This window comes from Cervus elaphus, chromosome 27 (genome assembly GCF_910594005.1).
Source record: "Cervus elaphus chromosome 27, mCerEla1.1, whole genome shotgun sequence".
In the NCBI taxonomy this organism is placed as follows: Eukaryota; Metazoa; Chordata; class Mammalia; order Artiodactyla; family Cervidae; genus Cervus; species Cervus elaphus.
Window position 1 is genome coordinate 12523410 of NC_057841.1, and position 25533 is coordinate 12548942.

Here is a 25533-nt window from a genome sequence, read left to right on the forward strand (position 1 = left end):
AAAGGTCCATCTAGTCAAGGCTATGGTTTTTCCAGTAGTCATGTACGGATGTGAGAGTTGGACCATAAAGAAGGCTGAGGGCTAAACAATTGATGCTTTTGAATTGTGGTGTTGGAGAAGACTCCTGAGAGTCCCCTGAAGGGGACTGCAAGGAGATCAAACCTGTCAATCCTAAAGGAAATCAACCCTGAATATTCATTGGAAGGACTGATGCTGAAGCTGAAGCTCCAATACTTTGGCCACCAGATGTGAAGGGCTGATTCATTAGAAAAGACCCTGATGCTGGGAAAGCTTGAGGGCAGAAGGAGAAGGGGCTATCATTAAGTATTTAACAACTAAATCTGGTATGCTGCTGCTGCTGCTGCTAAGTCATGTCAGTCGTGTCCGACTCTGTGCGACCCCATAGACGGCAGCCCACCAGGCTCCTCCATCCCTGGGATTCTCCAGGCAAGAACACTGGAGTGGGCTGCCATTTCCTTCTCCAATGCATGAAAGTGAAAAGTGAAAGTGAAGTTGCTCAGTCATGTCTGACTCTTCAGGACCCCATAGACTGTAGCCCACCAGGCTCCTCCATCCATGGAATTCTCCAGGCAAGAGTACTGGAGTGGGTTGCCATTGCCTTCTCCTAAAATCTGGTATAGAGTTGCAATTTTCCAACTCCATTCATTTTCAAATCTGTTGTTTGGTCGCTGAGTCATGCCTGACTATTTGTGATCCCATGGAGTGCAGCACAGCAGGCTTCCCTGTCCTTCACTGTCTCCCAGAGTTTGCTCAAACTCCTGTCCATTAAGTTGGTGATGCCATCCAACCATCTCATCCTCTGTTGTCTCCTAAGCCTAATGGTTAACACATACATACTACTTATATTCTAGATTTTGGTTTTTGGCTTTATAAATATGCTAGTTACAAAGTGCATTGTGATTTATTTTATTCCATTTAAAATCATCTTAAATACCCTAGTTATAGTTAGGGCTTAAGGCCTACTCAGAATGCAATGAGGCAAGACCATTCTGTGTGAGTCTATGTGTCTTTCAGTATCATGCTCAGTCACTCAATTGTGTCCAACTCAGCGACCCCATGGACTGTAGCCCGGCAGGCTCTTCTGTCCATGGGATTCTCCAGGCAAGAATACTGGACTGGTTTGCCATTTCCTCCTCCAGCTTATCTTCCTGACCCAGGAATGGAACCCACATCTCCTGCATTGCAGGTAGATTCTTTAGGACTGAGCCACCAGGAAAGCCCCCATGTTTCAGTATATAATCAGCACACTGAAAGTTATTAAAAAAAAACTATATCCTATCCTACCCCAGTTTTTGCCTTGATGGGACTAGGCACAGAGTTTAAAGAAATAAATTTGATTGTCTTAAATATATCAGCATTTATTCAAAACCAACTAAATCCAAGACCCAGGATGTTCAAAGAAGGGATGAACAAGGCTTGGTTCTATGCAGATCAGCTACACTAATTATGAAATAATACAGCTGCTGTAATTTAGGTAAATACAGAAATATGTGGAACTACAAACAATGCTGTGTTCTGCTCAACAGCTTTTCTTTCCAATTATGTTAAGTTCTTCTAAATAACTGGAGAACAAAGGTCTTAAGTGATACATCTTGTTATAATAATACATCACATTTTACATATCCACAGGTCAGGCAAAAAACTGACTTCCTTTCTCTTAGAAAACTTACAAGAATAGATACATATATGGCTGATCTGATTAGGTGAGTGGTTCTATTCAATCTCTTGCTCTTTGAAGACATACATGTACACAAATATACACACAAAGGGGTTTCTGGTGGTTCACTCCATCCTCCAGATAGCCGCTGGTAATCAAATATTTCTATTAAAGTATAAAAGACCAATGATTTAGGAATTTTAAAAAGAAAGATAATTTCCTTGATTTCAAGCCAAGGGAGAAATAACTTAAAGAGAAAATAAAGCTGTTTGCTTTAATAAGAATCTTATAAAATTTAAAAGTTCTTGTATAATAAATTTATGAATTATATATTTTATTAAATATATAGTATATAATTTAATTTATTTAAATTTTATTATTAAATTATTATAAATTATTAAATTTATATAAATTTAATAAATTTAAATTTATTTAATATTTAATTAATTTAAAATAAATAATATTTAATTTACTGTGTGGATCACAATAAACTGTGGAAAATTCTGAAAGAGATGGGAATACCAGACCACCTGACCTGCCTCTTGAGAAACCTGTATGCAGGTCAGGAAGCAACAGTTAGAACTGGACATGGAACAACAGACTGGTTCCAAATAGGAAAAGGAGTACATCAAGGCTGTATATTGTCACCCTGCTTATTTAACCAAGAAACGCTGGGCTGGAAGAAGCACAAGCTGGAATCAAGATTGCCGGGAGAAATATCAATAAGCTCAGATATGCAGATGACACCACCCTTATGGCAGAAAGTGAAGAGGAACTAAAGAGCCTCTTGATGAAAGTGAAAGAGGAGAGTGAAAAAGTTGGTTTAAAGCTCAACATTCAGAAAACTAAGATCACGGCAACTGGTCCCATCACTTCATGGCAAATAGATGGGGAAACAGTGGAAACAGTGTCAGACTTTATTTTTTTGGGCTCCAAAATCACTGCAGATGGTGACTGCAGCCATGAAATTAAAAGACGATTACTCCTTCAAAGGAAAGTTATGACCAACCTAGACAGCCTATTAAAAAGCAGAGAGATTACTTTGCCAACAAAGGTCCATCTAGTCTAGGCTATGGTTTTTCCAGTGGTCATGTATGGATGTGAGAGTTGGACGGTGAAGAAAGCTGAGCACCGAAGAATTGATGCTTTTGAACTGTGGTGTTGGAGAAGACTCTTGAGAGTCCCTTGGAATGCAAGGAGATCCAACCAGTCCATCCTAAAGGAGATCAGTCCTGGGTGTTCACTGGAAGGACTGATGCTGAAGCTGAAACTCCAGAACTTTGGCCACCTCATGTGAAGAGCTGACTCACTGGAAAAGACCCTGATGCTGAGAGGGATTGGGGGCAGGAGGAGAAGGGGACGACAGAGGATGAGATGGCTGGATGGCATCACCGACTCGATGGGCATGAGTTTGAGTAAACTCTGGGAGATGGTGAAGGACAGGGAGGCCTGGCGTGCTGCGATTCATGGGGTTGCAAAGAGTCGGACACGACTGAGCGACTGAACTGATACTGACTGATACTGATTAAATACTAAAAACAAAATAATGAATTTGTCTATATGGAATGTATTGTAACGTGTACTACTTATTTAAATAATTACTGAAGTTTCTTTCCTGTAGCTATCAGGTTAATGATCATATTTGCATAACAGGAATCTATTCTATTTTTATACTCTTTTCTGTGCATAATTCTTAGTATCTTATTTTCATTCAGTTTGATTGAATAGAAAAACCTGTTGGCATAACGTTTGTTATTGTTGAGTCACTAAGTCGTGTCCAACTCTTTTGTGGCCTCACGGACTGTATGTAGCCTGCCAGGGTTCTCAGTCCACAGAATTTCCCAGGCAAGAACACTGAGTGGGCGTAAGGCTCTTTGCTGAGAAAACAATGCTTATTTTGAGAAATATTTAATCACTACTGAAATCTTATTTTTAAAACAATTTTAGTTCCATATATATCTTAAGGCCATTGACAGGGAATACTTATTTAAAGAAAAGTATCACCTAATTTGATAAGAAAGCTATTATCTGACTTAGCCAATTATAGTTTTGAATGATGATTAAATATATTCTGAACAGAACTGACAGGAAAAGCCTCTATTTTCACTTTTTTTTTTTTAATGAGAAAATGCCCCTTCTTTGGCTATTGTTTCATGAAGTAGTGCTGTGTAGACTGAAAATGGTATTGAGAACTTTGCCAGTGCGTCTTGATTAAAGTTCTACCTTCCCAGGGTATTAACTGCAAAACTCAAAGGGGATGAGAGCTCTTTGTTCAAAGAGGGCCCTCAAGTATCATCGAAATCTGACAGGAACCTCTGAGATGTACTTTCAAAAGTAACACCTAGTGTTTTCAACAGATAGGCATAACTTTGTTTGTTGTGCTTCACTTGGCTGCATTTCTCAGACTTTGCATTTTCTTTCCGAATTGAAGGCAACCCTGTGTTGAACAAGTCTTCAGGCACTGCTTTTTCAACATCACTCTTTTTTTTTTTAATTTTTTTTATTAGTTGGAGGCTAATTACTTCACAACATTTCAGTGGGTTTTGTCATACATTGATATGAATCAGCCATAGAGTTACATGTATTCCCCATCCCGATCCCCCCTCCCACCTCCCTCTCCACCCGATTCCTCTGGGTCTTCCCAGTGCACCAGGCTCACTGGGAACATCACTCTTTTTAAACTAAGGCACGTACACTGTGTTTTAGAGATACTGCTATTGCACACTTAACACTACAGTACAGTATAAATATATAACTTTTATATGCACTGGGATAAAGAGTAGGGCATGGATTAAAATCACACAGAAAATTAACAAGTTTTTAATGTGTGTATATGTCATACAAAAAAGTCTCTAGTTTCCTTACCAAATTATGATAGGTATTAAAGTCTTTATTTTATTAGTGGCCAATTAGGAAATTTGATTTGGCATACATTTATTTTCAAGGGCTCAGCTTCAATTAATATTAAACTATGAAATCAGCAGGTTCTTCCTGATGAGTGCCATTAGCCTACAAAATTACTGCCTGATGAAAATTGGCTCCCCAATGAAAAATTCATTCATAAAGTTCAGAAATTCTTAAGAAATAAAAGGTTACATTTATTAATAACTCTGACTGGTAATGCCCTTTTAAAAGAAATTTTCAAATAGGAAAATTAACAATGGATTTATTCATTTATTTGTAAAATACCTGTTGGTAATAGACTTACTTTTAATCTGTAAAGATGAGCCAATTCAAATTTCCTAAGCAAAAATTAAAAATGAAAAGCTATTGTATTTTTCATAAAATCACTCTAGGGTACAATATTGATTTTCTGCTTAGTCAACATAAAGATGAAAATGTTATTAACATGCTAGCATACATGCATTGTTTTCAACAATTTATAATCATTTACAAGAATCCATCAAAAAGTTATGTTTTTATTACTTGCTGTCATTATTTTCCAAAGAAAACATTCTACACACCCCTGGACAATTAATTTTCTCATTAACTTTGAACAAATAGCGTAAGAAGAGCCTAAGAGTCTAGACTGACTCTCTCTGGGATCCCTCACAACGAAGGTAAGCTAGTGAACCAGCTGTCCACACACAGCCTCCCAGGGCAGTGGTTCTCTAAGTGTGCTGCCCACACCAGCAGTTTCAGCATCGCCTGGGAACAAATGATGAATCAAAATCCCTGAGGGTGAGGTCCAGCAGCTTACATTTCAACAATCCCGCCAAGTGATTCTGACGTATATGAAATGTACTATTTAAGAATGTATTTTAAGGGACTTCCCTGGTGACCCAGTGGCTAAGACTCTGGGTCCCCATGCAGAGGGCCCACCGTCATTCCTTGGTCAGGAAACTAGATTCCATATACCACAACTAAAGATCCTGCTTGCCACAATGAAGACCAGGCACAGCCAAAACAAACAGAGCAATAAATAAAATTAAAAATAGCTCATCTGCAATATCTTTAAAAAAAATAATGCATTTTAAATAGAACATTAGATCATTCTTTGAGTCCAAACACAAAAATAGACTCAAAGTGTATTAAAGACCTAAAAGTAAGACCAGATACTGTAAAACTCTTAGAGGAAAACTTAGGCAGGATTTCTGACATAAATCACAGCAATATCTTTTCCCACCCACCTCCCAAAGTAATGGAAATAAGAACAAAAATAAACAAATGGGACCTAATTAAACTCAAAGGCTTTTGCAAAGCAAAGGAAACCATAAACAAAACAAAAAGACAACCCAGAGACTGGGAGAAAATATTTGCAAATGATGTGACCCCCAAGGGATTAGTTTCCAAAATTCAGAAACAGTTCCTGAGGTTTAATATCACTGAAACAAACAACCCAATCAAAATATGTGCAGAAGACCTAAACAGACAATTCTCCAAAGAAGACATTGCCAAGAGGCACATGAAATATCATGTTCAATATCGCTAATTATTAGAGAAATGCAAAGCAAAACTACAATAGGTATCACCTCACACCAATCAGAAATGCATATCATCAAATAGTAAGTGTTGGAGAGGGTGTGGAGAGAAAGGAACCCTCCCCTACACTGCTGGTGGGAATAGAAATTGGTACAGCCAGTGTGGACAACAGTATGGAGGTTCCTTAAAAAAAATAAAAATAGAACTGCCATATGATCTTGAAATCCCACTCCTGGGGACATACGGTCCAAAAGGATACATACATCCAAATGTTCATTGTAGCACTGTTTACAACAGGTAAGACACAGAAGCAACCTAAATGTCTTTTGACAGAGAAATGGATAAAGAGGAAATATACACCATGGAATATTACTCAGCCATTAAAAAGAATTCATTTGAATCAGTTCTAATGAGATGGATGAAACTGGAGCCCATTATACAGAGTGAAGTAAGCCAGAAAAATAAAGACCAATACAGTATACTAATGCATATATATGGAATTTAAAAAGATGGTAACAATAACCCTATATGCAAAACAGAAAAAGAGACACAGATGTACAGAACAGACTTTTAGACTCTGTGGGAGAAGGTGAGGGTGGGATGTTTTGAGAGAACAGCATTGAAACAAGTATACTATCAAGGGTGAAACAGATCACCAGCCCAGGTGGGATGCATGAGACAGGTGCCCAGGGCTGGTGCACTGGGAAGACCCAGAGGGATGGGATGGGCAGGGAGGTGGGAGGGGGGATCGGGATAGGGAACACATGTAAATCCATGGCTGATTCATGTCAGTGTATGGCAAAAACCACTACAATATTGTAAAGTAATTAGCCTCCAACTAATAAAAATAAATGGAAAAAAAAAGATATAGTACATATATACAATGAAATATTCTCAGCCATTAAAAAGAATAAAATAATGTCATTTGCAGCAACATGGATCAACCTAGAGACTATCATATTGAATGATATAAGTCAGACAAAAAGAAATATAGTTTGACATTGCTTATATGCAGAACCTTTAAAAATGATACAAATGAACTTATTTACAAAACAGAAACACACTTACAGGCTCAGAGAAGGAACTTATGAGGGGAACGGTGTGGGGGGAGGGATAGACAGGGAGTTTGGGATTGACATGTACACACTGCTATATTTGAAATGGATAACCGACAAGGACCTACTGTATAACACAGGGAACTCGACTCAGTGTTATGTAACAACCTAAATGGGAAAACAAATTTGAAAAAGAAAAGATATGTGTATTGGGTTCGCCAAAAAGCTCACATGGGGTTGTCCATAAGCTGATATGGAAAAACTCAGATGAACTTTTTGGCCAACTCAGTATATGTATAACTGAATCACTGTGCTGTATACCTAAAACTAACACAACATTGTTAATCAACTCTACTCTGATATAAAATGGAACGCTTAAAAAATGTATTTTGTTTAGCAATAATAATGAGCAAAGACTTAAAGGAAGAAAACAGAGTCTTTGGGGCAGAGGGTACTTATGTTGTGGTGTACCTGGGGTGATACCTTGCAATTACTGCCTTATTCAGAAGAAGCTGGGACCCAGCAAATATCTGTACTCCTTTCCAACTCAAGGTCAGGAATCCTTAAGTGAGTGTTACATGCATAAATAAGTGGAGACTGCAGAGGGAAGCTTCTTTAGAGAATACAGTTTGGAGTTCACTGAGAAATGAAGGCAAGGTCTGAGATGAAGGTATAAAATTGTGCCAATGATGGGAATTAAAAAAAACTGGCCAGCAGAAAAAGTCGTAAAGCAATGTAAAGAGTTACTGGTTAGTTGGACAGGACAGTGAAGGAGAAAGAAAGGGAGACTGCAATCATTAAACAGAGACTAGAATGGAATTTATGGCGCTTTCAGTAATGCCTGGTATATTACTACAATTTGGTTTAGGTGGTAGGTCATCATCTAATTTACTATAGAATTTTATGTAATTTCCTTTCATTACAGATGGTGAGAAGGATATACATAGAAGTGTAGAGAAAGAAAAAAAAAAAGAATCAGAGGGAAAACAAGAGTACTAAACCAATACACAATGTTCACTGCAAGATTTGACCACAAAAATCCAGAAGTGCAGGTGGTTTCTGTCTGGTGATTTATGCAGTTCTTGATTCCTTTTATACTGCTAGATCCATTGTGTTTTGTTCTTTGGCCCTGACAGAGCAACAGAAATTCACGTTTGTTTTCTTTTTTCCTGGAAAGAGGTGATAGTGAGCAACCCAATGCAAGCACTGCCAGTTTCTCTAAAGCAATGTTTGTTTTAATAGTTTCCAACTGAGAGAGATGTTGAACAATGTTACATATGCTGTGATGGTGCTACAGATTAATTAATGTGGTCCAGGCAGAATTACAGCATGAATGATGAACACTTAGATGATGGAGATCCAATTTTATTAAACCTCACATTTAAATAGAAAGTTTGAACAATAAATGCTGGAGTAGAGGACTATTTAGAGATCCTTCGCATTGTAAAAACTGGCAAGATGAAAGCCTTCCTTGAGAGAAGAATTCTTATAATCAGTGAATAGGCTACACTTTGGGGAATCTCCTGGATCAACGCCAAACACAAAGTCCTTGCACTAATTCCCCTTGATTCAGAAGTCTAATATACTGTTAGAACCTCTAGAAGAGCTATTTGTTTCAAAGTTAGTTTCTGCCTTATACAAACTCCAGTTATCTTGTGTGCTAAATCACTTCAGTCTTGTCTGACTCTGTGCGACCCCATAGACGGCAGCCCACCAGGCTCCTCTGTCCATGGGATTCTCCAGGCAAGAATACTGGAGTGGGTTGCCATGCCCTCCTCCAAGGGTTCTTCTCGACCCAGGGATCGAACCCATGTCTCTTATGGTCTCCTTCATTGGCAGGCAAGTTCTTTACCACTAGTGCCACCTGGGAAGCCCCTGGTCATCTTAGAAAATGTTAAATTATGAAAGGAAAATGATAAGAAAATATTAGCTGATACTGTATCCGAGAGAATAGAAGACATGAACATTCTTTCTAGAGTAGCCTCAAGACTAATCTGGTTTCACCATTAATTTACTATGATATTAATAATTTCTGTATTTCAGTCTTGGTTTGTGCATCTGTAAGATGAAGCATTTGTATTAGAAGACAGTTTTACAATTATGCTTACCACTAAGTTTAAGGTTCCTTAATGGTGACTATTATTATGGTATAGAAAACAGAATCACTAGTTTTTATGTGGAAAATCAAAACAACAAAAGCTCAGCATTTGCCTTATAAAAGTAGGCTCTGTGTTTTTTTACAAGTCAGTAGTAATTAAAGGATTTTCAATTAAAAGTATGTATATCTAAGATATATTTTCTTTATTTTCTTGGACTCCAAAATCACTGTGGACAGTGACTGCAGCCATGAAATAAAGACACTTGCTCCTTGGAAGAAAAGCTATGACCAACCTAGACAGCATACTAAACAAGAAGGGACATTACTTTGCCGACAAAGGTCTGTATAGTCAATGCCATTGTTTTACCACTAGTAATGTAGAGACAGAGTTGGACCATAAAGAAGGCTGAGCAACTTTAGAATTGATGCTTTTAAACTGCGGTGCTGGTGAAGACTCTTGAGAGTCCCTTGGACTGCAAGGAGATCCAACCAGTCCATCCTAAAGGAAATCAGTCCTGAATATTCATTGGAAGGACTGATGCTGAAGCTGAAACTCCAATACTTTGGCCACCTTATGGGAAGAGCTGACTCACTGGAAAAGATCCTGATGCTGGGAAAGATTGAGGGCAGAATGAGGAGAAGGGGATGACAGAGGATGAGATGGTTGGATGGCATCACCAACTCGATGGACATGAGTTTGAGTAAGCTCCAGGAGATGGTGAAGGGCAGGGAGGCCTGGCGTGCTGCAGTCCATGGGGTCGCAGAGCTGGACTCAGCTTAGCAACTGAACAACAACAGTATCTAAGGTAGAATGTAGAATGTGACTAAATAATATAAATGTCTGAAATGACCTCACTGAAGTGGGTGAGGGAACAGGTGCTGAATTAAGTAACTTTGAAAAGGAGGGGAGACTGTGAGATTAACAGCAAAAAGAATCAAACAAATCACAGAATCTTATGGACAAAGCTGCTTCCCACAGAAGCTGTTGTTGTTGAGCCACTATGTCATGTCCGACTCTTTGTGACCCCATGGAGTGCAGCATGCCAGGCTCCTCCATCCTCCACTATCTCCTGGTTTGCTCAAATTCATATCTGCCCACAGAAGTACAGGGCAATCATTCTGAAACTATCATACTCGTAACCTGGAATTAAAAAATTAGGCAAAGATGGTGGTGGTAGGTACCAGGTTTCTTTCTCACTGCTGGAATGGGAGGTCTCAGATAAGCAAGGGGAGGAGATGGAATAATCGACATGATGATGAATGAGATATGGAGACATCAGTAGGAACTCAAGTTTCACTTAATATAGAGATATATGTTTAGTTATAAATATTTACACATATGAATATATACATGGATTAGTGGATACCCCTATATTCCCTGTTCTCCCAGCAACTTAATGTAAAAGATATATATTCTTCCCAAGGGCACATGAAACACCATCCAGCACAGACCATATGCTGAACCATAAAAGAAACCTTAATAACTTTAAATGGAATGAAGTCACACTAAGTTCCAAGACTACAGTGAAATGAAATTAGGAATCACTAACAAAAGAAATTTGGCAAATTTCTATATGACTCTCCAACTCCACTGCTAGAGCTATATCCAAGAAAAACAAAACACAGGTCCACACAAAAGTCTGTACATGAAAGTTGACAGGAGCATTATTGACCCTAGTCAAAAAAGTGCAAACAACCCAAATGGCCATTACATGATGAGTAGATAATCAAAATGAGAGACAGCCATACAGTGGAGTTTTATTTGGCAATTTAAGGAACCAAGTGCACATCCAAGCCACAGCACTGACGAACCTTGAAAACATGATGCCAAGTGAAAGAAGTTAGTCCCAGAAGACCACATGTTGTATGATTCTATCTGTATGAAATGTACAGAACAGGCACACCAATAGAAACCACTCACCAGCAGTTGTCCAGGCTTGCAGGAGAATTGCGAAAAAAATGGAAGTGAGTGGTGATGGTTATGGAATTTCTTTCTATGGTGATGAAAATGTTCTAAATTTGATTGGGTGATACAGGAACAAATCTGTGAATATTCCAGCAATCATTAAATTGTACACATTAAAGGGATAAGTTGTAAGGTTGTGATTTATTTCTCAAAAAGCTGGCATTAAAATATAGTAAGGAAAGGAGGAGTGTGTATAAATTTATTACAAAGTGATTTTTATAAATATGACTTACTGAATAAAGTTTAAATTGTGTAGATCAGTGGTTTTAAAACGTTTTGTGGCCCATACAAAATATAGACCATGGGCCAGATTTATGCATGACTCAAGTGGTAAGGAATCTGCCTACCAATGCAGGAGATGCAAGAGACATGGGTTCAATACCTGTGTCAAGAAGATCTCCTGCAGTAGAAAATGGCAACCCACTCCAGTATTCTTGCCTGAAAAAACCCATGGACAGAGTAGCCTGACGGTACAGTTTATGGTGTCACAAAGAGTCAGACACAACTGAAGCGACTTAGCATACACAAGATCCAAGAATAATTTTTACATTTCTAAATGACTGAAAAATAGGAGAAGAATATTTCATGACAGGTGGAAATTATATGAAATTCAAATTTCAATATCCATTTCATTGGGCCCTAGCCAGGTTCATTCATTTATGCACTGTCTGTGGTAGTTTTTACAACACGGTGGCTCAGCTGAGTGCTTGTGACTTTATGGTCCACAAAGGAGCCTAAAATATTTACTATCTGGATTTTTGCAGGAACAAAATGGCTATATTTCCCAGTCATGGTGAGGAGCCCAGAGCAAGGAAATATATAGTTAAGTGTACTAGTGTGTATCAGAACTAAAGCAGATGCAGTGAAGATGAAAAGGAGATATGGGATTCAAATTAAACAGCACAACAGATTAATTACACGTCTCCTGTGCTTCCTGCATGGGAGGTGGATTCTTTAGCACTGAGCCACCAGGAACTCTAACGTAAACATTACTTAGAATCTACTTAGATAACTGAAGGCCCTCATGCCAAAGCCACACTCTCTAGTTCATTAAATCACTACACATTCCTACTCAGGGAAGACAACGTAACTGACACTCAAGTTTCACCACCTGACTTCGGAGAAGTGCTCTAAGCACCTTAAACTGTGTACACCCAAATCTCGGAGGTATTATGGATTCAATTCCAGACCACCAAAATAAACAGAATATCACAATAAAGTGAGTCCACATGAATTTTTTTATTTCCCAGCACATAATGACAACCCACTCCAGTATTCTTGCCTGGAGAATGCCATAGAGCCTGGTAGGCTACAGTCCACGGGGTCGCAAAGAGTCGGACACTACTGAGCGACTTCACTTTCACTTTCTTTCATATGAATTATGTTTATACTATACTGTAGTCTATTAGGTGTGCAGTAGAATTATGGCTTAAAAACATTCATTAATTAAATATATTAATTAAGAAATAATCTACTGCTAAAATATGCTAATGATCAACTATGCCCTCAGTGAGTCATAATATTTTTTCAATAGCTACATCACAGATCACTGATCATGGTAATGAATACAGTAACAAAAAATTTTGGAATCTTGTGAAAACTACCATAATGTGACCTAGACACAATGTGAGCAAATATTATTGAAAAAATGGTGTCGATAGACTTGCTTGATGCAAAGTTGCCACAAAACTTCAATTTGGAAAAAAACTCATGATTTGTGAAGTGCAGCAAAGCAAAAAAAAACAATAAAACAAAGTACATCTGTAAAATAACATATGAAATAGAAGTAGGTTTAATAAAAGACACTTTCTGCTAAGGGGTTGTGACACCCAAAACACTTGGAAAGTACTGCTTGGTTCATTTCTTATGTTTAGGTTGCTTAATCTAATAATACTTTCAAGTTTTAAATTTTTAATAATTCAGTCTGTAACCTCCATTCTTACCAGAACTGTTCAGTTTGACTAAAATAGCAAAATTAACAACATTTAAAAAGTTAACTAAAATTAAAATTTTTTAAATTAAAAATTTAGAAAAAATTAATTTAAATTAATTTTAATTAAATTTTAATTGAAAATCAAAAATTTTTAAATTAACAAAATTAACTAAAATAAAATCACAAAATTAATGTGTTCCTCAAACACAAAATAAACACAAAGATTTCATCTGTATAAGGTACAGAAGTTACTGCGTAAGACACACACAGATGTGAATAGAATCTTTGAAAAGAGAGTTAGACTTCTTCACCTGTGCATTTGAAGACATCATCTCTTCACCCTCCCAGCTGCTGAAAAACTGAGATGGAAGTTGGAAAAACATTTGAACCTATAAATTTAAGAATCAGGAATAACTTTATATCAATTTTCAAGTCAATATTTAACTTTTAAAGCATGTGGACCTAATGCATTTGCAGATGGTGTGCTCAGCCGCTCAGTCATGTCCAACTCCTTTGTGGCCCCATGGACTGTAGCCCGCCAGGCTCCTCTGTCCATGGGATCTCCCAGGTGAGAATACTGGAGTGAGTTGCCAGTTCCTTCTCCAGGAGATCTCCCCAACCCAGGGATCAAACCCACGCCTCCTGCACTGGCAGGCAGACTCTTTATCACTAGCACCACCTGGGAAGCTCCATTTGCAGATTATGAGCAAATAATTTCTGTAGCTCAGATGAGCATAACTATTACCAGAAAGAACAGAAGCTTCATGAAGTCACCAACAGCACAGACATCATTGCCACTGACAGAGCAGTTCTCCTTTGGCCCAGTTAAAAAAAATAACAAAAAACATAAACAAAACAAGTAAAACCAAAGAAACTAGGGGAAAAAAACTTCACATAAAGAAAAAAAATGGTTTTCTTTCACAGCAGATCAATATCTACAACATCTGAAAAACCCATTAAAGTGAAAATATTTTTAACCATCAAGCAAAGCGTCTGTTTTGAAATCAAAATGGAAAAGCTTGGATAAACCAGTAGATCATGTCTATGGCATTCCAATCCCAAAGAAAGGCAGTGCCAAAGAATGCTCAAACTACCACACAATTGCACTCATCTCACATGCTAGCAAAGTAACGCTCAAAATTCTCCAAGCCAGGCTTCAACAGTATGTGAACTGTGAACTTCCAGATGTTCAAGCTGGATTTAGAAAAAGCAGAGGAACCAGAGATCAAATTTCCAACACCCGTTGGGTCATCAAAAAAGTGAGAGAGTTCCAGAAAAACATCTACTTCTGCTTTATTGACTATGCCAAAGCCTTTGACTGTGTGGATCAAAATAAACTGTGGAAAATTCTTAAAGAGATGATTATACCAGACCACGCTACCTGCCTCCTGAGAAATCTGTATGCAGGTCAGGAAGCAACAGTTAGAACTGGACACAGAACAACAGACTGGTTCCAAATAGGAAAAGGAGCATCTCAAGGCTGTATATTGCCACCCTGATTATTTAACTTATATGCAGAGTACATCATGCGAAATGCTGGGCTGGATGAAGCACAAGCTGGAATAAAAATTGCTGGGAGAAATATCAATAACCTCAGATATGCAGATAATACGACACTTATGGCAGAAAGTGAAGAAGAACTAAAGAGCCTCTGGATGAAAGTGAAAGAGGAGAGTGAAAAAGTTGGCTTAAAACTCAACATTCAGAATACTAAGATCATGGCATCAGGTCCCATCCCTTCATGTCAAATACATGGGGAAAGAGTGGAAACAGTGGTTGACTTTATTTTTGGGGGCTTCAAAATCACTGCAGATGGTGACTGCAGCCATGAAATTAAAAGACACTTACTCCTTGGAAGAAAAGCTATGAGCAACCTTGACAGCATATTAAAAAGCAGAGACATTATTTTGCCAACAAATGTCTGTCTAGTCAAAACTATGATTTTTCCAGTGGTCACATATGGATGTGAGAGTTGGACTATAAAGAAAATTGAGAGTTGAAGATCCGATGCTTTTGAAGTGTGGTGTTGGAGAAGACTCTTGAGGGTCCCTTGGACTGCAAGGAGATCCAACCAGTCCATCCTAAAGGAGATCAGTCCTGAGTGTTCACTGGCAGGACTGATGCTGAAGCTGAAGCTCCAATACTTTGGCCACCTGATTCGAAGAACTGACTCATTTCAAAAGACCCTGATGCTGGGAAAGATTGAAGGCGGGAGGAGAAGGGGATGACAGAGGATAAGATGGTTGGATGGCATCACCGACTCAATAGACATGAGTTTGAGCAAGCTCTGTGAGTTGGTGATGGACAGGGAGGCCTGGCGTGCTGCGGTCCATGGGGTCACAAGAGTCGACACGACTGAGCAACTGAACTGACTGATGGCATCTATTACACTAAACTAATCTTACAGAGTTTAAATTGAGGTTTATTTCTTTGGAGGATAAACAAGGCTATAAGTTATTGTCAAGTGCAGTATATATTATGTATATTGCTTGATTTTTCTAAAAAATAATTGGGAACTACTCATGGAACATAAGCATTAAAATAGGTTCATTAAAATTTTTCAATCAAATCACCTCATTCCTCATCCACATATCATAAAATACTAATTTTAGATCAAGTTAGTGACTCTGTGTATGACTTCTTTTGGTGGACTGTGTCATTCATGAAGATGAACTTTATTGAATGAAAGCTTAGAAATATGGGCTTCAGTGAAAAATCCGTGGGAATCTGAGAGGCATTACATAACAAGTCACAGAATAAACAACTTAGTAATACATTTATGTTACATGTTTCCAACTATTCCTACATCCTGTTTTGCCAGTCCACTGACTTCCTGGATCCCACCCACCCCTCTGGCTTTCTTTTTAGACTCCTTTCAGAGCAATTAACCCCTGTCTCTTCGCCTCCTTTCTTACCCATCCCATCCATGTGAAGTTGTTCAGTCATGTCCGGCTCTTTGTGACCCCATGGACTGTAGCCTACCAGGCTCCTCTGTCCATGGGATTTTCCAGGCAAGAATACTGGAGTGGGTTGCCATTTCCTTCTCCAGGAGATCTTCCTGACTCAGGGACTGAACCCAGGTCTCCCGCATTGTAGGCAGACGCTTTACCATCTGAGCCACCAGGGAAGTCATATCCATAACCAGGTTCAAAAAACAAGACAGGATCCTGTTGCCATGATTTATCTTCCTTTGAAAGCAGAAAGGGAATTAAAAAGGATAGATTTATTTTCCTCTGTCACATTTTTGAACTGTAATTCAGTAAGTTTTGAAAAGCTAGAAGATAATTCAATAACATGGAACAATACTCCACATCTCAGAAGATATCATGAAAGCTAGATAGAATCATATCTATAAATTTCACATGAGAACTATTACTTCTGCCCAAACCAAGTCAGTTACTGACATAAAAATGTTTATATGACAACAAATTATCTTAACTAATGAATCCAGAATGCAGACAGATAATCAATAATTCTATTTCTCTTGGAAAGAATAATTTAGTTTTGCAAGTATCTATGTATTTTCTCCTAAAAGAATTATGGTCCATAGTAAACTTTTGTTCTATAGAAAATTTTGAGCCTCTGTGTTATCTTCTCATTGTCTGTTAAAAATGTACTTACAACACTATGTTTGACTTAAAAAAAAATCCTTTCTTAAAGGTTACTGCAAAGATGGCAATAAATCCATAAGTTTAAAAAATGATAGTAAAATTCAAGATATTAGATACAGAAAACTTTCTAAAAGAACCTAGAACACTGTCAAAATAATGTCAAATGATTTGGTTGCCTTTTGTCTCATGTGCCTTAAGACAAAGATCTTTGATGATTGCGGTTGTTCAGTTGCTCAGTCGTGTCCGTCTCTTTGAAACCTCATGGCCTACAGCACACCAGGCTTCCCTGTCCTTCTCCATCTCCCAGAGTTTGCTCAAACTCATGTCCATTGAGTCAGTGATGGCATCCAACCATCTCATCCTCTGTCACCCCCTTCTCCTCCTTCCCTCAATCTTTCCCAGCATCGGGGTCTTTTCCAGATGATAAAGAAACTAAATGATATATACTATCTCACATAGTGTCAGAGGTAAGTGTATATTATTATTTAAAACATGCAACAATAAAATAAAATCTCAGACATTTATTTCTGTAGGGTTTAGATGCTTAAGTAAAATTTGATGGTACGTATAGATATTTAAGCAAAATTTTAAAATGCGGAATATCACTTTGCAACTATAGTGACATCTCATATATACAATAGATATTTTATCAGAACAATTCATTAAAGACTAAGCTTTATGGGCTAACATCTTTTAATTCATCAGTGTGTTTATTGTTATTACTATCCCATATTTCATGTTTCATCAATTACTTTTACATCCTGCTTGTCAAAACATGAACAATGGAGTGAAGGGACCATGTCTTTTCAATCATTTTATCCCACACAGTTTAGGTAGGACTTCTCCTATTTCGTAGTGGTAAAATGAACTGAATTGATCTGAAAGAAAACGTCCTGGCTGACTCCACCCTATTATACAGTTTTCTAAAGCAAAAAAAAAAAAAAAGATCTGAACCAGTCTGTGATTCAAAGAAAGAAAGAAATTAAGACTTAAAAACCTTGAGTCTATGACATACATAATACTCAAGTATATTTAAAAATATACAAAGAAGATGATATGATTTAAATTACTTCAGCTTACTCTAATAATACTTTACCCAAATCCAGTAGTGTAATAACTATTTTTAACCAGGGTAATTAGTAACTAAGTGTTTTAAATAAGCAAATTTACTTTCATTAAAAAAGTCATCTTTAGAAACATGACTGAGTGTAACTAAAGCTGCAAGGAACTATACAATGCAGGCATGCTAAGTCGCTTCAGTCATGTCTGATCTTTAGACCCCTATGGACTATAGCCCACCAGGCTCCTCTGTCCATGGGCTTCTCCAGGCAAGAATACCGGATGGGTTGCCATGCCCTCCTCCAGGGGTCTTCCAGACCCAGGGATCAAACTCTCGACTCTTACATATCCCACCTTGCAGGCAGGTTCTTTACCACTAGGTAAGGGCCACCTGGGAAGCCCATAAAATGCATAAATTACCCTTAATGTAATAAATATTAACATTTTCATATATAATGAATTGAGATTAGAATTCAATGTATTCAAAGGTATTTCATCTGCACCAATTTTATTTATTTCACTAGTCTTATTTTAATTACGCTGCTCAGACTAACAGTGTCCTAGACACATTTTTGGCAGTGTTATTTTGTGCAATTAAATTGTATCAAGCAATAAAATTTCCCTTTAAAACTGGAAACTAAAAAACCCCAAAGTCCTACATTAAATTATGTAACCTTTCTACTGAAGGCTCTATTATATTAACAATGCCAATGTGACAGTTTATATTGATAATATATTGATATAATATATTGATAAATATTAACACTAGTTTTCTTTATACCATTTATACAAGATTTATTAAGTTATTTCAAACACTTTCAAGGAAATGTTTCCTAGTTGTAAAAGTAATATGATGCCATTATTGAAAATTTACAATAGTAAAATTTATAAAAATCATATATTTTAATATTTACTTCCAAAGTAGCTTCTTTCAATATTAGTATACTTTCCCAAATTATATTAACATTTTTCCAAAATTGTGGTGCTCCTTTTTAAGGGGCCTTTTACACACTCCATTTTAATCCACATCTTCCTAAAAATCTACGCAAGTGCCAAAAATCTTAATTTTTAATAACTCCATACAAATCCAATAAATGGATTTAATTTATTTAAATTTTGCTTATATTTGTGGCATCCAGTTAATTTTTATGGTTATATGTGAATAATGAAAATAAAGCATTCTTGTATCTGAATTATTTTCTTCTGCTTCTTTATTCCAATTGCTTAGCTTTATTAGTAAGTGACTATAACTGTAATTTGGCACTTAAAGGCTTTTTTAAAAATTCAGGAGGAAATATTAAATTATCCCCCCTAAAGTCTGTATCAATATACATTTACCTTCACAGTTTGTAATTATGTTCAACACAATTTTATGTTCTAAATAATCAAAATGTAAATGTCTCTTCTATATTTGTTTGTATATAATGAAACTTTAAATATTAATTTTCAAAGTTACACTGAGTCAATGCCTTCCACTGGGTTCATTCTATCAAATTAACCTTTCTGCATAGCATGATTTTAATGTTTAATCCTACCTTTTATTCTTTCAAGACATTTTCTGTTCTCTTTAGCCAAGAAGATGAGGCTCTGGAAAGATTCAGATCAGTTCAGTTGCTCAGTTGTGTCCACTCTTGTGACCCCATGGACTGCAGCACGCCAGGCCTCCCTGTCCATCACCAACTCCCGGAGTTTCCTCAAACTCATGTCCATTGAATTGGTCATGCCATCCAACCATCTCATCCTCTGTCGTCCCCTTCTCCTCCCACCTTCAATCTTTTCCAGCATCAGGGTCTTTTCCAATGAGTCAGCTCTTCTCATCAGGTGGCCAAGGTACTGGAGCTTCAGCTTCAGCATCAGTCCTTCCAATGAATATTCAGGACTGATTTCCTTTAGGATGGACAGGGTGGATCTCCTTGCAGTCCAAAGGACTCTCAAGAGTCTTCTCCAAACATTGTCCACATATTATCTTGCCAAGTATCTATGAATTTTCTGCTGCTGACTCCTCATTTAATTTTCACATTTTTTTTTCAAATTCAAATACCTGAACTACAGTAATAATGATTCTAGGCAAAATGATCAATGTTGCTACTGAATTTACATATTATAGTGTTTAAAACATGATGTACTAAAGTGCTTTCTCATAAATGAGCATAAAAAGGAAGATGTCTAAGAAGGAAGAGCAGGGTAATAAATGGATAGACAGGGAGGAGAACCTGCGCTGGGGGCAGGACACGTCAAAAAGTAATAATAATAACAAAAGGAAAAGAGAGGAGGAGGACTGGAAAGGATACCTCACTCTCCTTTCAGGCACTCTGTGTTGGAGTATGCATATTTTTGGCTTCCCAGGGGGTGGTAGTAGCCTCACTACATCTGCAGGTTTCCTGTGAACCCCTCTGGAACAGAAACTTAAGCCATGTTGGAAATTACAAAGCTTCAGAAAAGTGAGAATTGATGATCAGTGTTTCCGAAGTAATGAAACCAAAACAATATATACTAAAGTGAGTACTGGTGAAAATTAAGCATGGTCTAAAGAATATGGAAATGTATAACCATAATCTGTCTGAGAACTTTATAAGACGTATTAGTGTGCTTGAAAGCTCTATAATGATGAAACATTCTCTCAATTATAAGGCTTCCTAAACTTACTTACTTAGAGAGAGCGAGAGAGAGCCTAGTATTATTCTATGAACCTAGTCTTACACAGAAGGTTTTATTTTTCCTCAAAAAAGGCTGACTTAAAGGTACTCAGTCAGGGAAAGTGACGTCAGAACACTAATGCCATGTATGTTCCACATCCATGTTATTTCTCTGTGGACTTCTCTGATTTTTCTCTCTCCTTTGTCTCATTCTAGACATGTTTATTTCTCCAAATTCATTCTATTTTTGTTTCATCTGAGGTGTAGCACAAACAAAGAATATTAAAAATAGCTTGCCTGGTCTTTAACTCATGCCCGCATCCCTCATTTATTCAGCATGTCACCGGCTGTGTGCTAACGACGCCCTGAGAGGGCTCAGCAACAGAGGGAGAGACAAATGACTGACCGAGCCGCAACAGAAAGGGAGCTTATCTGGTGACTATCAGAAAACACTGAAGCTGAAGGGATGCTGAATTTATTATCAGGTTCACCGGAGAGCCAGAAAAAAATAGCTTATCTTTCCTCTTATATGCATTAGAAAGGTTATCTGGCCATAAACATATGGGAAATCTCTCTTTAGTTATACTTATTTATATAATACAATGCTTTCAGGTCTAAAAGAAGTCTGAAAAGAAATGGTAGATGTAATAAATTGTACACAATTAAACATGTTGGATAAAATAACTTTGGTGGAAAAATACTTGTTTCATCTCATATGTTTTCAATATTACAGTGAAAATAAGGTAAGCATGCTAAAAAAAAAACAAAAAACAAAAAACCCAAAACAGAAGACTTACATTATCTTGACCTTAACAAGAGAATCCACATATGAAGAGCCAATCTGAAGTCACTACAAACTCACCAATCATTCTAACAGTTACCCACCACCCACCATGTCATCCAGTTAATTCAGGGGAACTTCTAATTAGTCTGAGATTATAGACAGAAAGACAGAGCTGAGTGTTGTTGAATGGCGTCACCTACAAAGGCATATGTTGATGACCTGTGTGTCCAAAAGAATGGGGAACTCTAGCCATGAGTGGTCTCAAAAGGAAGGAAGCACACTGTCCAGTTACTTGGCGGGGCGGGGCACATAGGAAAGCAACTTTGTCTTTCCTGTCGGCAAGAAATACAATCTAATGTTTAGATAAAAATGGATTCTTTTAAAAAAATACCATAATTTTTATGAGAAAAATGATGTGTAGTAACTAATACACTTGTAGCTCAAATGACATGAATTATGATTTTGAAAGTTTATGAACTAATCCCCTATTTGTTTATTATCATCAAGGGTATCTATATGGGTTATATGGACTCTGTTTCCATTTTAAAGTTTCTGAATACATTACATGGTTTATTCATTAGCTTTCAGGATTCAGTCAACTATTTGGCTAGTAAACAATTTTACAACATGATATCCTATTAAAATTTTTAGGAATTCACCTTTCAAAAGGAAAAAATCTAAATGGAAAATGATCTTACGCTTTATCCTTTTTGCATATTTGACTCTTGAGTGACTGTTGCTTAATGTCTTAAAATATATATTCAACAAATTATATGCATTGACAAAAAGTTAAAACCTAACCAGAGAGAATATGTATTTTACCTTAAAATGGACTTGTGTGTGTGCATCCTTAGTAGTGTCCAGCTCCTTGCGACCTCATGGACTGTGGCCCATTAGACTCCTCTGTCCATGGGATTCTCCAGGCAAGAATACTGGAGTGGATTGCCATATCCTCCTCCAGGGGATCTTCCCCACTCAGGTATTGAACCCACAGCTCTTGCATTGGCAAGCAGGTTCTTTACCACTAGTGCCACCCAGGGAGCCCAAAATCGACTTAGAATTTATTAAATTTTAATCTGTCAAATAAAATGAGAAATACATTTAATTGCAGAGAGCTTAGTTTCTAGAAGACAACACAATTATCTTCTAAAGATAAAATATATATTAACTAGTTTACTAGCTTTTTAAGATAAAATTATAATACTGCAGTCTTACAACACTAAGAAATGTGTTAGTCTCCTAGCAAGTAAGAAATATTTATCATTACATCTTTTTTATAGCTAAGCTATTTAGTCCAACTAAAATCTCATGATAAAAACTGATGTTACACTACCTCTCTACTGCTTTGCTGCCCTAGAATTTTACCACAATGCATATATTGACCAAAGTCTCTCCTATTATGCAAGATTTTCTAACGATAAAAATATCTCTTTGTGTTTTATCAGAGAATGAAATGTAGGCATTGGACCCAAATAGAAAATACTGTTCTTCATCAGTGTTAGGTTGGATAGAAATGAAATGATTTTCTCTTTGGTTGGAGATTGCTTAAAGCGGGAAATCCCCATTATCTGGGGTGGCTGCAACTTTCCATAAGCAAAGTGTGGTCCCTCCGCGCTGGCCGCAATTGTACCGAGGGGTGTTCCTCTGTCAAAACCCTAAATTAATCAAGTTCCAAACCTGACTGCACATATGTAAGTCTGTCAGACATACACACTTGCATTCTCATATGTGCACGTGCGGACAGACAGGGCTGAGCGACTAAAACATCAAAGAGCAGTAAGGCAAGGCAGACTCAGCCATTTGAAAAAGGAATGTATGCTTACCCAAAGGGAAACACTGCGGCACTGCGGAGGGATAGGTTATGAGTGCGGAGGGATAGGTTAGGAGTGCGGGGGGATAGGTTAGGAGTGCGGGGGGATAGGTTAGGAGTGCGGAGGGATAGGTTAGGAGTGCGGACGTTACGAGTGCGGAGGGATACGTTAGGCGTCGGAGGGATACGTTAGGAGTGCGGTTTAACACATACACACCAGAAGCAAGTGTTAGTCGCTCAGTCGTGTCCTACTCTTTTGCGACCCCGAGGACTGTAGCCCACCAGGCTCCTCTGTCCGTGGGATTTTCCAGGCAAAGATATTGGAGTGGGTTTCCATTCCCTTCTCCGAGGGATCTTCTGGACCCAGGGATTGAACCCGGCTCTCCCAATTGCAGGCAGATTCTTTACCCTCTGAACTGCCAGGGAGGCCAACATACCCGATACTATATATAAAATAGACAACCAACAGGGGCCTCCTGAATAGCGCAGGGAGTCTACTCAGTGTTCTGTAATTACACATATGGGCAAAGAACCTGAGAAAGAATGGATATCTGTATATGTATAACTGCATCACTTTACTGTATGACTGAAACTAATACAACATTTTTTTAAATAATTTTTTTTTTTAAAGAGGATGCTTTTTAATCCCAAAGACAGTGGGGGTGGGAGGGTGATACAAAGAGTGAACAGAAAAATCAACTAATATCCACTATAATCAGCATTCCTGTAACTGTCAGGATCAACTTAAAAAATCTGCTCAACCATAACCCAGTGGGTACTACCAAACAAACCTCTCTTCCATCCTGTATCCAAGCTGTACCAATTCACATGTTTCTCAGGGTTATCTAACATTCTGCTAAAATGTGTTAATATAGGTGTAATAGGTTTTGTCTGTTGCATGCTTAATTTGGAACAAAATTACATGTCACATTCTAGAAAAGATTTAGTGAAAGACAATATTAAGATAGCTGTATTGTATATCTGCAAGGCAAATTGTTTAAAATTTTGTAGGATATTTCCTAAATATGGATGAGATGTGTCCGAGGTAACAATCAATGGGATCACCAAATTTGAAACTTTCAATATGTCATGTGCCTTACCCAAATATTGCTACTACTTGTTGTGTTATTGTTATTTTATAATAACAATAATAAATTGGAATAATGACAATGTGCCTATGTGTATAAGACTGCATCTCCCTAAGTGAATATCTGCATAAAAATGATAAAATCGAAGGAAGGGTTTGAAGAAGGAAGGAAGATTTTGAAGTTATCTTACTTTTTTTTAACATGAGCCCTTCAAGTATTTTCCTTAATTCCTAGGCAAGTAGTTACTGGATCGTAACTCCCCAATGAAATTAAGGCTGAGATAAAAAGAACTGAAAAGAAATAGTCACACAAACACAGTATTACAGATCTGTACCTTGTTCCTCATTTGGATTGTAATGCGTCCCTAAAATAAGGGACTGTTATAATGTGTTAGAGCAATGTGCCAAGATATAAACAGCAGGTGATATGGGAGGGACATGGTTCAAGGTCATGAAGAGTTACGTAACGCTATAATAATAGGGTGTGAAAGATATGAGAGAAGATATGAGAGAAGTCATGCAAACAGGAGTCACCTGTTTGCATAAATCACCTCTCCCTCCAAAATTAATTTCCTCTGCTAATGTTTTGTTTTAATTTTGCATTTTTTAAAAATTAGATATACCATTGCCAAAGTATTTGTACTCTTCCCTAACCTGCCCACTTAACTTCACCCAGTCAATCAATTCTGAATATTCACTGGAAGGACTGATGCTAAAGTTGAAGCTCCAATACTTTGACCACCTGATGTGAAAAGCTGACTCACTGGAAAAGAAACTGATGCTGGGAAAGACTGAAGGCGGGAGGAGAAGGGGAAGACAGAAAAGAAGATGGTTGGATGGCATCACCAACTCAATGGACATGAGTTTGAACAAACTCCAGGAGACAGTGAAGGACATGGAAGCCTGGCATGCTGCATGCAGTTATAGGGTCACAAAGAGTCATAAACAACTTAGTGACTGAACAACAACATGACTTGGTAATATGTATAATTTTGTCCAAACACAAAATAATTTAGACAAAGAGAAAAAAGAAGGGAGAAAAAAAAGGAAAAAAGAAGAGAAAAGATGAAGCTGAAGAGAAGAAAAAGCAAAGATCAATAAGTCAAAATTAAAATAATTTTTTAAAATTAGTGCAGTAATGTAATCCCTTGAGTTAAAATTAGTTGTTAAATGGGTTTATAAAATGAATGATTGATAAAATTGACTAAATCAAATATGATTTCCTTTCTCTTTTATAACAATTTAGGATCATAACACTTATTGTATGTTGAATAAAGGTAATTTTTAAAATGCTTATACCTTGTATTGTTGCCAATATACAGATATATACCTCATTTTGGCTAGAATACAAATTTGTGACATTCACATTGGCAGTATCCATTCAGAAAACCTTA

General features: G+C 37.4%; 1 protein-coding gene across 1 annotated transcript in view; it reads right to left on the reverse strand.

Moving 5' to 3' along the window:
* Positions 1-25533, reverse strand: part of DOK6 (docking protein 6) — a 393486-nt gene that overhangs the window by 298626 nt on the left and 69327 nt on the right. The gene's annotated exons all lie outside the window — the stretch shown is intronic.